Here is a 16,465-nt window from a genome sequence, read left to right as displayed (position 1 = left end):
TAATATTGTCATTATTTCCTTTGCATTCCCAAATTAATACTGTTGAAATCCTGACTATTGGTCCAGTTTCACTGACGTTTTTGTTGTATAGCTTTTCTGAGTATAGAGTCATCGCTATAGATTTTTTTCACAATGACCTTTTCAATAAAGTTACACACCACACATTAAACAGATAGCAATAATCTGTACTTTCATCAAGAAAATGTTTACTCCAGTTTTCCTTGAATCATATAGCCCACTTGGACTATCTATTATATGCCAACTTAGAAAAAAAACTCCATGTTTTAAGTTTTTCTTAGAAAGAACTCAACATAACAAGTGACATCCAGTCCCAGTGTTGGGAGACAGCAGTTATAATGGAGTTTTCTGAGATCACATCCGGTACGCAGGGTGTGTCAGCGATTCAACTCCAATGACTTCCTCCTACCACGTCGCCAGATCTGCCAACTTTAAATGATTGTAAATTCTGAACGACAGCACATCATGGAGATTAAAAAAGGAATCACATCTTTGGTTCATTTATGGCTTCTGGGATTCCTGGATAGACACTTTGGTCTGTTAGTGCCACTATGTATTCCCAGAAGCTTAGACTCAAAATAGCCAAGTTTGTTTGTTTTTTGAGCCTATGGCCTCTATTCATGGCCTCCATCGGACAGAGACAAGACCCCTGCTCAAAGCAGAAAAACTAGAGGCCTGAAGTCCAGGTACATTCCCCAATTCCCCCATGCCAGATGCTCTCTTATGACCCACATGTGTAGAAAGTGATGGCCCATAATGGTCCTCTGGGAAAGGCCAAAAGGTGCAAAACCCCAGCCCTGGAGGAAGGCAGCAGAAGGAAGGAAGCTCAAGTCCAGCAGGATACAGACCTAGGCTCCCAGAAGACTGAGGAGGAGGGAGAGCCTACCGTCACCACCGCGGGGCCTAGAGAAACTCCGTGCAGTCCTGGGCTAGAGGGAACTGAGAAAGGAAAGCTTCAGCCCGGAGTTCTCAGAGGGTGGGACTAGGAGGGATGGGTCATTCCTGCACCCCTGTGAAGGAGGGCATGAGGGAGGCCGCTCTAGTACTTAAAATTCTTGCAGACCTAGAAGTCCAAGTGAACGGCCATCTCAGAGAACCCTTCTCCTTGGCCTTGACTGAGCACCAGAGACAGCTAAAGGCACTGATCTAGTCTACCACACCCCAGCCTCCCTCAGACCCAACTGCCTTTGCTACACCTTAGCCAGTCCACCCCTGATATGTCATCCTGCCTTAGGTCCTCCTTCCCCACCAGGATGATAAGCACACTGGGGTATAATTATCCTTTAAACTAGTCATTTTTTGTATTTTTTTCCCTTATTATTATTTCACCTAAGACATCCAAGAGCAGAAATCGTACCATCATAAACTCACACATCCAGACGGTAAGTACTTTTATTTTTACTTTTTCAAAACTTTAAACCTACCCTTCTTCTTGAAATTTCCCTACTTTTTACACATTACCATCATCAACATTATTTTGTGCCATTTTTTAAGCCCTAGTAATACATTTCCTCTCTAACAGCAGAGTTCCCTATCTGCAACAAAAACTACACACACACACACACACACACACACAGATAACTTTAATTAGAAATATTTAAACTCCAAAACGAAAAAGCATAATACAGAAAAATTAAACCAGCCAATAAAAGGATTATAATTGCTTACTTCTCTAATTTGGTATCAAAATTCTGACACTTTTTCATCTGCACTGAATTTGCAATTGCATTTGCATTGCATTCTCAGTGTCAGGGCATATATTTTTCAAGATCTACGGCTTTCCAGACCCCTTTCAAAATGGTGACTGGGATAAATTGGTGAGCAAAACTGTTAAGATTCCACCTTTTAAAAGCTTCTATTTTATTACAGTAAAATTTAGTAATATGAATAAAAATATATGTATATAATAGTAAAATAAATGGCCAGGTATATAAAAATCCAAATTCCTAAGACTTCTTGATCTTACATGGTTTGGTACCTACTGCTCCTTTCCAAATTATTTCATCTCACCCCAGAATTCTACTATGAGCTCCTTGAGGGCTGAGTTTGCATCATTCTCTTTTGTACCCTCATTTTCCTGCAAAAGCCTGTGACATAATCAGTAATTATACATGGTTTTTGATCAGTAATGATTATTCTTTATTATTTTCTTGACTTGTTTATTTAACCTCTATCTATAAATTCCTAAGGGGGAGAACAGGTCTTGTTTAGTCTTATTTATGGATATTTACATATATATCTCATATATATAGTCTTCATTTCTCTAGAATACTGCTGGATTTATAGAGGGATCTCAACAGTAGCTGCTGGATGCCTGATCACTTTCATCATGCTGGACCAGGTTCCCCTGGAAAGAAGTGAATAATGCTTTTCAAAGACACATGCATTCCTTCCATAGTGTTAGCATTCTGTACCCAACAGAGAAATGTCCTAAAGGCTTCTGAAACTCATCACCTTTACCTATATAATTTTAAAAGGTGGATAAAAATGATTTATGATTGTTTCAACAGTTGCATTAATTATACTAAATGATAATCTTTAAAATTATGTATAAAGTACAGATCAAGGGAAATAAAACATCCCCAAATAATCAGTTTTAATGTAGTCCTATACCAAGTAATTCACATGTTGAAAGAATTCTATTTAGTTTTTGACATAAATTATTTATTCTGTCATTCAAATGACCCTGTGTACTGAGTATCATAAGCATGTAGGATACTTTTTTTTTTGACATTTTTTTACTATAAATAATTAACATTCTTAATTTCCAAGTGAGAAATAAATTTATAAAAGTCTAACAGTCTCATTTTATTCTTGAGTAAAAAATTTGAGTGAGATTGAAGAATTATTAGGTCTGTCTCACATCCTTTCTTTCACTATAGTGGCTTATAAATTCCACAAGTATCTTAATTCCTGTAATAAATAAACTAAAATTCAGTATGGCACTTGACTGGATAGTGAGTAGATATACCACCATGCAATGGATTGTAACATAATGCTAAACTTCATCTTTACATTTCATTTAAAGACAGATATATAACATCGGTTTATATAGAGCAAAAGGCCTTTTAGAAATTATAAATTTAGGGTAAGCGTGTAGTCAAACAAAATAATGAGATAAATGACTTTCTATTACTGGTCTTTTTGGCTATAAAGTTTACATATTTTTGTAATTCTAGGCAGTATTTTTGTATTTAAGTTTTCTGTTGATAATGACACTCAATAAATGATCACCAAGTTTTAAGCAATTTTCTATTATTTTCTATGCTATTTCATGTCAGTGTTTAATGAGAAACAGAATTACATGAATTTGATCCCACTTAAAAAGACATTTTTAAAAAGAGATGTAGAATCAATATCAACACATGAAATTACGTGAACTCTGTGGTAAAGACATCATTGTAAGTCACAGGAAGAAAATAGTGTGAGAAAAACAAAGCAACCAGACACATCATTAAAAGTGAGCCATTTTTCAGAAACTACTCTAGAAGTACCACACATCAACAAATTCTAGGAGTTCTAGCGATGCAACCATTCCAACTTATAAATAATGCAAATAATACCATTTCCTAAAAGTTATACATGAAAATCAACATACTGGATCAATGAAAAACCTTGACCATGACCTGACTGAAGTTCCTAATGTGGAAGAAGAGAGCAACAATTACAAGAGGCATTTGATATAAATGGAAAGAAAGACGTACTCTGTTAGCAACCTCATAAACACTTCCAGAAAGAGGATACTCTGAGAACATAAATGAACCTACCACTAAAAAAGTGGGTTCCTCATGATGCCACAGCCTGATGCCATTAAACATCCAAGCTAACTCTCGTTTTGCTGAATACAGCCTATCAAGTAATACCCTGATGGCAATTTGGTCTACGAGGAGAGACTGCAATAGCCAGAAATCGTTTGTAGGCATCTTCACACTGCATGTAAAAAGTTAGAATTTTTAAGGTTTAATAGTCAGTGCCAGAAAGTCTTCCCGAGGCCAATCAACACTGAATGATCAAGAGGACTAATGACTGAATCATAAGATGATTATGATGATGAAGCTAAAACTGACTGAGGGCTTTACCACATACCAGACAACCAAGGAAGAATTTTAAGACTTTAAATTGACTATCTCATTTAATCTACTCACACACCATCCCTGTAAGCTAAGTCCTTACATATTATTGTATTATTATTCTATCTGTTTTTTTCCAGTGGACAAAATAAGTTTCAAAGCTGCTCAGGTCACTTGCTCAGGAGCCCCACCCAGTAAGTAGTAGTTGAGCACAAATGTAATTACAGGTCTGCCTGATTTGGAGCCTGCCCCCTAAGCCTTCACTCCACTCCTCCCAGAGCAACGCTACTATGAGAATGACCTCTTGACCGCACTGACCAAAATTTTTTTTAAGATTTCCATAATTAGTGTATCTGGGGTAAAGAAGATATGGTAGAAATTGTATCTGAGATCTGGTGGGCCAATAAATTTTCAGTTTAAGCAACTATCACGGTATCATGAACATGTTTTAGGGAAGAGACAGGAGCAGCAAAGGCGACAAGGACACTGGCAATCTTTTGCTATGTCTGAGTGTTGAAGGATAGTTAACTCTCAGGAGGACAGCCTCTCCTGAGTTGCAGTTACTTTCTGAAACTGAAGCACTTTAGTCCTCATGGATGTCAAGCTTCACAAGCATTAATGTGGCTTTTATTAAAACAAAAAGCACAGCAGCTCCATCCATCTCATGAGACATTGCATCATGACTTGCTACAGAATTACTTTGCACTTAAAATGTTGAAAATGTTCAGAAACATTATGCCTTGAATGTAAGAGTTAAAAGCTTTCTGAGGCTATCTTAACCAAATAAGGTAATGATCATAGAAATATAGTAGCATTACCATATGTAATGTTGATGGATGGTCTAGTGACTCAAAGTATTTTGTTAATAAATGTATTACATAAAATCCTATTTTGAGAATCTACTAATAAAAACCCAGCAAAGGATAGGAAATAGATAAATGCATGTGATTATGCACCTATGTTTTCAACCTCATAACTCATCTGATGCCATCATTTGTGCCAGCTATAACCCCACCATATCTTTTAACAATATTTTGTCATTTCATTGTTCTCCTACTATCTGAAAAGCATCACTGAAAGAAATACTTTCACATAAAACTGCATCTTCTCATCTAATCACTTATAAGAAATAACATATTTGGAGAGAAGAGACAAAATTCTGAATGAAAAAAATAGTGTTAAATCTACTTTATTCCAGAGTCAAGGCTAGAGGGATATAAGTCAAGAGCCACTTACCTAGGTTCATGACAGAACTTGTTTCCCAATTTCTTGAATGATGTACTTTGAGCTGAGTGAGGAAAACGCCACTATGTAGCAAGCAATATTAATGGCTTGCTATTAATGACGTGTCAGGTTGACACTACATTTAGAATTTCAAGAGCTGCAGTGTTTAATATGATTTAATATAAATGATATTTTTCCCACTAGAAGATTCAAATAGGATGTGTCCATTCACAAAAAATCATTAGTAGCATCAGATATACATACAACAAATGAAGAAACAGGAATGTGCTAGGTCTGGACTTCAAGGAATTCAGAATGCACTTGGAAATAAGCCATATGCATATAACAAAAAATAAATACAATAACCAAGTAATTGAATATTCAAATAGAAGACAGTAAAAGGCTGAGAAGATAATTTGATATAAATGTAAAAATTGGTATTAACTTCACAACCAAAGAAACTGGTCAATTCAGGAAGAGGGTGATGATATAAACAAAACTATAAAGAAGCACACATCTAACATTTTTGAAATGCCAATATGCATCAGGTTCTAAGCTACCACATTATGTTTATATCCTTTCACTGAGACGAAAAACCATCAAGTACACATTGTTATGCTCATGTTATACTTGACTAAACTTAGATTCAAAGTTGCTTAAGTAATGATACAAGTAGCATGTAATAGCTAATAGGCAACAAGTTATATCCATAAAAGTAAAATGATAATTAGGATATGTGCATATTGTATATGCCAAGGGAATAAAGAATTTCAGAAAAAGGAAGTGTAGCAGAGAGGATCAAGTCATGGATCTGTGCTCAGAAACACTTGGTCTCAAACTCTGGCTCCATTAGACACCAGCTGTGTGACTTTGAGATCAGTAGATATATATACTTATAAATAGGTAAAATTACATATAAGTTTATGTAATATGTAATATTAATTTTAATGTAAAGTTTTATAGAGATGAAGAAAATCTGACCATATTTTATTAACATATCTAGACTGAAGATGTTTACTTAATTAAATGTCTCAGAAGAAGCAGATTATCATTGTATAAGGACAACAATAAAAAGACTGGCATTGTACAATTTTTCCTCTGACACTGATGCACAAAAAGATACAGAAATATTCTAAAGCACATAAATACAATTATACTCCAGTAAGAAAATATGCTGAACTATCTCAACTTTTTCAGGATCATGGGTAACAAGATCATCACCTAAACATAAAGGCATATTAGTCAGGTCACCTTTGGCTATTCTGTGGAACAAACATTCCCAACATCTCAGTGCCTTAAAATTATAGTATTTCCTTCCCTGTTCATGAAAATATGATCTGCTGACTCCAAATCAACTGGCCTCCACGATTCCATGATAATTTGAGCTGACAGAAATTCCACTAATTTATCATTTCCTTATTTGGATAAAGTCTCCATGTCAAAAAAAAAAAAAAAAAAAAGGCAGGGGAGGAGACTGCTGGGTGTCCTCTACTAAGAGTAACTCAAAACCCATTTCTACTCAGAGTCCACTGGTCCTACCTAACAGAAAGGAAGTGGAGGAGGAAAAATCATCCTTGTAGGATAGTCTTTCTTATACATTCCCAAAATCAAAATCACTGAGCAAGAAGAGGTGGTGTTTGAAACTTGGGAAGTGTAGATTCCTTCAGAGGAACATTTATCTCCCAATTTTTTTTTTTTGCTCCTTTTTTTCTTTTACAGTCTCTGAAGTTGCTTAAGGAAACTCCTTGAGAACTGTTCACACTGTAATGCCTCTTCAAGAAAAAAAGTATCACTAAGATTCCTCCTATATACATACACAAAAACACACTAATTATAGATCCTGCCGCAGACACACTGGGGATTTGTTTTTAGCATATTATTTCTGACTTATTTGTCTTCTCTTATTTGCATTTATAAGACATCAGAAAATTATAAATAAGAACTAAGTTTAGATTCTATGGACAAAGAGCAAGATCATTTGGGGACTCAATATTTGCACGTTGCTAGATACTGATATTTATTGTGAACACAGCATAATTTATCTTGGCTAAAACCAGAGAATATGTAGTAGTTTTACATGTTAACACATACAATATGCAGACCATTAAGAGTTAACAGCTCTAGGCCAGGTCTAAGTCAGTATTATATTCACACATCTTAGCTTTTCTTTTTCCAAAATCAATATCTGCAAATAATAAATGAGATCCCAGAGGGTTGAGTTAAGCTCCAACCACCACAGAGCAACTCTGCAATTGGTCATTGACTCAATAATGCAGGTGAGTGCCACCCGACAGAACATCTTTAGCACACTATAATAGAAAATTAATAGCTTTCAAATCAGCACTAGGGTTACCCTAAGGATTACATAGTAGCTTGAGTTGGAACAATCACCCAACCCCAAGAAGTATAAAATGCCATAAAACCTGAGAAAGATACAAAAGCCTGAACATTACGCTTAATTTGTTCCACGCGCTGTTTTCTACTCAGACGACAAAAGGCTAATGATACAAAAATGTCGTGCTGAAAATAATGTTCTAACAAGCCGCATTGCAGTGGCATCCATGGTGTCCATATGAAGTTCATGTATCACAGCACAGGGATTTGCATATCAGAATCAGTAACATGTGCACTACGAATGTTATTTCTTATAATTAGTAATAGGTTAAACATTCTACACATCATCCTCATACCATCTTCACACTTAAGTTTCCCCATGACAAGCAAAGGCTTTGTTTATTTCCTCTGTCCTGTGACCCTTTTATCATCCGTGGAGATCAGAATGACAACCTGACTGTAGCCTCAAAAACTAAATTCTAAAAGGAGAATATAAAGAAAAAAATATTAAGGGATAACTTTCTTCTTTATATATAATTTAGTTTACAGAGCTGACTACCAATAATAGCACTAAAGGGCACTCACTCAAGAAACTGGACCCTAACGTCCTCAAGTCATGTCAGAAAACTTGTGAGCTGCACCAAATACCCTTCTGTAAAGAGACAATAGCATGTGATAGAATATCAATTATTCATTTATCCACTTTTCAATGCTAGAGAAATCTACGGACAGAGACGGCCCAAAAAATAAAACTTAGAGGGTTTCATTTCTACCAGGTGCATGTTAAAGACAGGCAGAGAGTAAACAAAGTGTTTCTAAGCTTTGTAAAGTTATTCTTGTTTCCTTCCCTCGCTTGACATTTTCAAAACAGATCAGTTCACATCTTTACAAAAACGCTTCTTATCACTTCAAAGAAAAACCACAAATAAGGCAGATTGTTTTAAAGGAGCACATATATCTCCTAATGTCTCTTGTCAAGTAATTATGTGGCTTAAATGTATATTTCAAATTTTAATAACTATATCTCAAACTCTAAGATTGGCAATTAGCCTTAAGTTAAATGACCAAAACCAAGCAAGACAAAAACCATAATAACAAATATTCTAAACAAAGAATAGATGCCAAAGGATAGTAGATACTCACCCACAGGCTGCCAACATCCCGTCATTTGCTAAAGCTAAGAGCGTATGCCATTTTCCCACAGGCCACTTTGTCTCTTACTTTTCAAAGGAGTTTCATCGCCTAATTTAGCACTAACTGCAAAGATTTGGGAGAACAAAAACATCTTCCTTCCTGGTTTGTGTTTTTCCTCCTAGTTCTCTCTCTTAGTGGCTTGTGCCCTGCACACAAAATGGCACCTTTCTTTCGATGCAGAAGCAGGCTTTATATACCAGGCATGTGTCTGTGAGTATGCCACAAAACCCGTTCCTTATCATGCGCTTGTTAGCGTGTCCAATCTATGGCAATCACTTCAGTCCCAGGGGTTGAAAGACACAAGACGCAGGGAGAAAGGGAAGCAAAAGCTGAAGAAAGATCAATACCACACAGGGAAACAAGAAGTAGAGGCTATTTACTTTTCATTGATCTGATGATGCAGGAGAAACACCTCAAACTGGCATTAAATTGAAGGAATACATCTTCCGTGTTTTTTTTACCTCAAGGTCAGGAACGAGTGGATAAGAAATTAGAATCAACAGAAACTAATCACAAGAGTACAATAAAACTATTAATCCACATTACAAACCCACATAGTAACATAATTAAATTTCAGGTTGAATGAGACTTAAGATAAAACAGATACTGTCGGTTTTTTGTTTCGTTTAAGTTGTCTTAACTTGTACCTAGAATAACTACAAAACGTATACAATTGTATCCAAGGACTGAATGGGATCCAGATTTAATGCCGGGCTACAAACCCAGCATTTCTTTGCAATAATCCCAGAAAATAATTAGGAACGAGCTTTATTCCAGCCACAGAGAAAACTATCGGACATTCATTCTTAGGTTTCAAAGTAAAGATCCCACTAAATAAAGATCACAAATGGCTTTCAAAAGAGTTTATCTTAGAATTCTGTGCCATTTTCCCCTCAGGTTAGAAAACTCTAATGTATTTTGATAAAAGCTACTTCAATATATTCAAACAAGCAAAAGACTAAAACATTTTCAACTCCTATAGTGATATGATGTGACTACACATAAGACAGATTGGTTATACCTCTTTGATATCAATGTTACGTGAAGAAAATCTGAACTTTTATCCATTTATCTGTTCATTCATTCATTCACTTAAGTTTCTGTGGGGTCACCATATGCACACATATATACACAGATACATATTTCTACTATGATTTTTAAGAATATCCTGGTTGTATCTGAGTCAGCATTTCAGAATTAGAGAAACTGAGGCAGTTCAATTAAATTTTAAAATTTATCTTTTGTGTATCTACTACAGATTTTTTGCTTTGTAGTCACCTTGAGGCTTGCATAAAATGTAATTATAATGGTCTAAGCTGATAAATTTACTTTGATCACATACAAAAACACTATTTATATGTTTTTATATTGTGTATCCATTAACAAACTATTAGTTAATTTTAATGATTTTGTCTTTTAACTTTATATTAAAGTGATTTACACACTACTATCACTGTATCAGTACCCTGGGCTTGACTATATGCCTACCATTATCAGTGTAGTTACCTTTTTATGTTTTCATGTTACTAATAAACATCCTTTCATTTCCTTTCAATTTGAAGAACTCTCTTACATTTCTTGTGAGTCAGGTCTGATGATGAACTCCATCAGCTTTTATTTGTCTGGGAAAGTCTATTTCTCTTCCATTGTTGAAGGATAGGTTTGCCAGGTGAAGTATTCTTGGTTGGCAGTTTTTTTTTTTTTTTTTTTTTTGCTCTCAGAACTTTGAATATATTATCCCATTTTCTCCTGGCTTGCAAAGTCTCTGTTTGTGGGAGATAACTTATATGAAATGAAGTATTTTTTCTCTCTTGATGCTTTCAAAATTTTCCCTTTGTCTTTTATTTTTGACAGTTTTAGCATGATGTCGCTCACTGAAATTTTCTTTCAATTACATCTACATAGAGACCTAGGAGTTTCATGTACCTAGATGCCCATCTCTCCCCTCCAGATAGCAGAAGTTCTCCGTGTAGTAAATCCATCTAAATATATAAAGTCTGCAGGTTGTAAACTTAAATATATACAATTTCATTTGTCAATTATGTCTCAACACTGAGGAAAAATAAAACTGAAAAATAAGTTAGGTGATAGAAAAAAATAAAGTTAATCAAGTTCATCCTCAATCATCCAAGACAGGTATTTGGTTCTCTGTATTCTGGGTTCACGTGTTTCAAAATTTAATCACAATTATGATTCATGAAATTTGTATAAAGAGCATCCTGCTTTGAGTTTGGTAAGGCTAACCACGACTGGCAGAAAGAACACAGTGACAGTACAGCATTACAGTGATTGCTTAGCTGGAACATGATGGTGAAGTTGCCGTTCACCATAAATTCTGTATCTTATTATAATCCATTTGGTGGGGTAATAACTGACAAGGTTTGTTACATAATCAAAAATTGTTCAATGTTTGAGTCTCAACAGAGGTAAGAGAGAAATTGTCATTCCATCTATGCAATCTAGATTCCCATCTTTATTCCTGAAACCTTATCCCTACAGATTTGAAGAGTTTTAAAGAATCTGCATCACTTTTGTAAACTCCATTTTCCTATAAAACATTTTAAAGGTTGAAGGTCTTTATTTTGAATTTAAATATATATATATATATTAAATTTCTTTTATTTAAAAAGGATTTAAAATTCACTTATATTGAATGAATCTAAGGATACAAAAATATTTTACAGTATGTTTATTCTCAATTCCCACATGCTTTTAAGGTTTCTTGATTAATGATGACCTGTTTTAAGCATACTAAAATATTAAAATATCTTTAAGAATATAATTATTTCTTTTAACAAAATTACCAGGAAATATGAATTGAAATTAATTATAGATTAACATTTTGGGCTAAGATGAGGATCATTTTTATGTTACATTTCCTAACATGACATAGATCATGATACCAATTCTTGGTCATATTCAATTACCTAAATTCAGTGCTGTGTCTGTCAATTAATTTCATATCCATCATAGGATCTTTATAGACAGTAGGAGTTGTTAGAGATCACTCTGCTGATCTGGTCAGAACCTTTAGGCAGTAAGGAATAAGGAGACTTTAGAGACAAGAGCACTAGGAAATAACATTACTAAATTTAACACTGCACATGGTAGCATATATTCCCTAGGTATCATTCTTGCCCTCATTTTGGACACTAACAAACAATAATATTCTTCAATGGAAAATTTCTGTCTACGTTTCTACTTCTTATTCTTAACCTATGCTTTTTAACTCCCTAAATCTGGTCTATATCTGCCCATAATCGTCATAAACTGCCATCAAAACCAAATGTTCATTAAGTACATACAAGCAAATAGTGTAATTCTAGTTTTTATTTAAAGAAGCAAAAGAGATTCTATGGTCTTAGAGTATGTAATGGTATCAGGAAACAAATAAGCCATGTTTTCATGTTTTTTAAAAAAGGTTTAAGACAAAAATCTCAGATAGCTACAAAACTTCTTTTAATGTTATATAATTACTCATTATTTACTACCTAGTTTTCAAAGTTTTTATAATCTAAAACTGTCCGTATCAGCTCATCCCAATCTGGCAGGCAGGTTGTTGAACCAGGAGAAACAGTCCTAACAATTCAGCACTAGACTGCTCTTCAAAATTTCAGGAAATTGCTCATTATCTTTCCTTGCCTAAAATCTCTATAAAGGAAAGAATAAAGATGCACTTTTTGTAATTTAGCATTTCCATATTTTGTATTTGAACAGTGACATGTATCTCTTTGAAGGATTCATCTTGACATGCCTGTCAAGCTTGCCTTCTCCATTTTTAATAGGGTGAATAATAGGTGATAAAGGTTGATTAGAAATGAACCTGAAGATGTATTTCATTAAAATTTCGCTTCCTTTTATACATAAGCATGCAATCTAATTTTTTGCCATTTGGTCTGATGAAAGGACTATATTACTTCTTTAGAATTCTGAATTGAGTATATTTTAAGATGTGTCACACTGGATCAGACAAGATGATCTTGAAAGTAAGATGGTCTTTTTCAAAATGAAATTGTTATCTGTTAAACATTTCTTCCTTTGTAATTAGGAAATAAGATTGAACCTCTTAATTTGAACAGTTTTGTAATAATAAACTGGGCATTTATAAGCTCCGAAAACTCCATTACATGAATTGAGAATTTATTTATAGTCCTGGGTATTTATAAATAAGTTCCCAAATATTAATAAATATATCTAAATTTTTATAACCAAATTTTTAAGTATCAGTGAAATCTGATTTCTTCTCCTCCTCCAAGTTTTTATCTGGTCTTTCAGCTGAAGGAACACTGTTGCTTCTGGACGCCAGGTCTATATGGTATCTTTCTTAGTATCTAACTGGAAGGCAGTCATCAAGCTGCTGAGTGCTGACTGTCAACCCCAGAAGAAATCTGTCTATCCTGGTATAAATGGAGTGATGGAACTCTCTTGTCACTCCCAGAGAATGGGTATTAATATGGTCCTAAAGTTTGAGTTAGATGCTACACAGGCTATTGAATTGGACAGAAGATAAAATAAGAATGTTCTTCTTCCTGATAGAGAAAGGCAGCAATGAGAAAGGAGGTGATAAATGATGGTACAAGGATAGAGAGCAGGAAAAGGGGCAGATCAAAGAACCGTTCAAAGAGAGCATTTTTAAAAACAGAGATGCCTAATATTACAAACTGAGGTTTGTTCTGTTGCAATATAAGCCCACTTCGTTCCTTAACTTTCAATAAACTCTGCCATTTGTATAGCTGCCGAGACAGAGAAAGAGACAGAGAAAGAAAGAGGTGAGGGGCTGTGTGTATAAGTTATGGAAAGAAGATAGTTTCACATAATTTTCGACAGAGTGCAGAAGGAGGATGACAAAATGAAACCAGAAAATTCATAAAGAAATTCTCCTGCACCAAACGTGGAGCCATTAGGCACAAGATTTCAAGTCTATTTTACATAGAACTTAATAGGCTGCTAATCTAACATCCAAAATAAATAAATGATCTAAATATCTGCAGTCACCTGTTAATAGTATTAGATTTTAATTTCACTCATATGAGGAGATCATGCTCACATGACATCTCTGCCCCTACTAAGAATGATACTGATTTCCTCTTCATAGGGTAAGAGACAGAAATCTGGAAAATAGTGTGGGAGAGCCCATTCACATCCCAGTCTTCTCTCCTTCTGGGTGCAAAAGAGGATTATACTTGCCTTCTCTTTTACAGGTAACCAGAGCCATGTGACAAGTGATCAGCTCTGGCTACTGGGCTGTGAGGCAATAAGTCTACATCATCTATGGGTGGAACCTCTCCAGCGCTGTGTGAGATCTGGTGCTCTTTCCTTCTCATGACAACCATTGAGGCTACATGGTCCATAAGGTGAAACTATATATATAACCTGGGAGGGACTCTGATCATCCTAGATTACTTTAGTTGTTGCATGTAAGACAGTTTCCTTAGAAACTCACCTAGAACTGCAGTGGGTTCTGCAGAAACAAGAAATAAATTTTTATTGTCTTAAGCCACAGAGATGTTAAGGTAGCTTGTTATCGTTACATATTTCAGCTTAGCCTAATACAGAAATTAATCCCAGCAGTTGGAAGCTTCTAAAACAAATAACCAAAAAAAGTGTGGCTTTGCTTTCCTGACAGAGTAGGGAAGACACTGATTCTTGTCAACTGGAAAGATGGTGATCTTTCCACTGCTTGCAGTGACAAAACATGATTTGGAAGCTAGATAATAAACCTAATGAATTTGTTGTCCTAAGAAAAGAGTTTAGGAAACTGAATGTTACTCATCTGAGTTAATTGCTGTTATCTGCTTTTGACAGGGTATTATTTAAACATTAGTAAGCTCAGATAAGAACGGGCTAATTTGCAGGTTAAAATGAAAGAAAATGGAGACACTGAAGAAATTTTGGAATTTGTAATATGTGACAAATCAAGTGCTCTGAGTTAACACTATCAGACAAAATTGAAAGTATTTTCACTGATAATCAAAATTTAGCTTTGCAATAGAGTTAACTAAAGATACTGCTTTCATACCTTCTGTTAAGATTTTTCAAAAATTAAGGAGACTCAAGGCAAAGGTCATATTATAAATGTGGTAAATAGTAATTCTTTTTATATAATACAACAACACAGAGGAAATGTCCTTTTAAGGGCTGATATTTATTTAACAAGAAGCCTACTAAGATTTTGAGAGCTGAATTGCCAAAGAAATCACAGAGTGGACTAAAACTATCTAGGCTTAAAACACATCTTGGTAGGGGGTAAGGTATAGCTCAGTGGTACAGTGCGTGCCTAGCATGCATGAGGTCCTGGGTTCAATCCCTAGTACCGCCACTAAAAAAAAAAAATAAATAAACCTAATCACCTCTCCCCACCCCCGAGAAAAAAAAAAACAAAAAATTAAATAATAAATAAACAAGTAAAACTAGTAAAGTGAAATTAAAATTTAAAACAAAAACCAACCAACAAACAAAAAAACCACATCCTGGTTGCCCAAACTTCTAAGGAAAGGAGCAGTAAGAGAAAGCTGCCCAACCCCAGAAAGGACATGGTTTTGATTTCCCACTTGAAAATGTGACTAAGAAGAAAAATGGAAAAGAAAAGTCTGAGAAGGAAAAGCCAATGGCTATAGAGAAAAATGAAGAGAGTTCCTCCCAGAGGACAAAAAAGGATGTGTATAAGGCTTCAAATCAAGCAAGAAATGTCCACATTTTCAGATGGACAGAGTAAAACAAGGAGGTGTCATACCAGCGTTATTTCAGCTCTCTTTGAATGACACCAATTAGTGCCAAGTGTATAAAATGTCCGTATTATGGAACATACAGAGTTAAAAGTATAGTTAAATATTTGTATGGGGAAATGCTTATTTAATGTAAATAGTCTATCACAAGAAAGTTTTACTAATGACAATTTGTTGAAAACTTCTCAAAGGCCGAGTCAAAATTGGAGAGAAAAGTAGGTAAATAAAGTTACTAGATTTGTGACTTGACAGGTGTTCCTCTCCAGTCTTCTTTGGTTAAAAAAAATCCCAATGATGATTGAATTATCCAATAGAGGGGTTATTTGGCTATAACAAGGGAGACCAAGAGAGGAGAGGCGAGAGAGGAGTGCCCCACAACTCCTTCTTGCTTGTGTGAAGGATGTGACTGTCCAGAGTACGTTCTACCTGTGGGATCTGACTTTTTTCACTTCCTATTCCCCACCCCAACCCCTGAATCTCTGCAGAGTGGAGGCAAAGTTATCTGGATAACTGGTAATGTATATTAAAATTTTGGAGAAAATGTGGGCATCTTGGCAGGTAACCAAAGAGGATATGGGAGATTGAGGAGAAGGAGAGAAAAAGGAGAAAAGTAGTGACTAGTGAAGTCTAAGTGACTTTAGATTCAAAGAAAAAAGGAAGAAAGAAAGGAGCCAAGCAGAGATAAAGTTTGGTTGAGATGAGTGGAATTAATGAAAATGCTCTGGAACCCTAATTCCCCAAGTACTCTATGGGATGGAACATATGACTTGAATAAGTAATAACTGGCCTTTAGCATCTTCTTCTAGGTTTCTTATGGGACCTCAATTGGATGTAATAAGGGTTTTTAATGTTTAAGTAAATTATACAGTTCATTTCCAATTTAAGGCAAAATACCTGATT

General features: G+C 35.1%; 1 long non-coding RNA gene across 1 annotated transcript in view; it reads right to left on the bottom strand.

Annotated features, from left to right (window-relative positions):
• LOC116152084 (uncharacterized) overlaps positions 1 to 9,386 on the bottom strand; it is a 213,892-nt gene extending 204,506 nt beyond the window's left edge. The window contains exon 1 of the long non-coding RNA XR_004135658.2: positions 8,790 to 9,386. This is a non-coding gene — a long non-coding RNA (uncharacterized LOC116152084). The remainder of the gene's footprint in view (positions 1 to 8,789) is intronic.
• Between the last annotated feature and the right edge of the window lie 7,079 nt (positions 9,387 to 16,465).

Source organism: Camelus dromedarius, chromosome 3, assembly GCF_036321535.1.
Source record: "Camelus dromedarius isolate mCamDro1 chromosome 3, mCamDro1.pat, whole genome shotgun sequence".
NCBI lineage: Eukaryota > Metazoa > Chordata > Mammalia > Artiodactyla > Camelidae > Camelus > Camelus dromedarius.
This window is presented reverse-complemented; position numbering and strand designations above follow the sequence as displayed.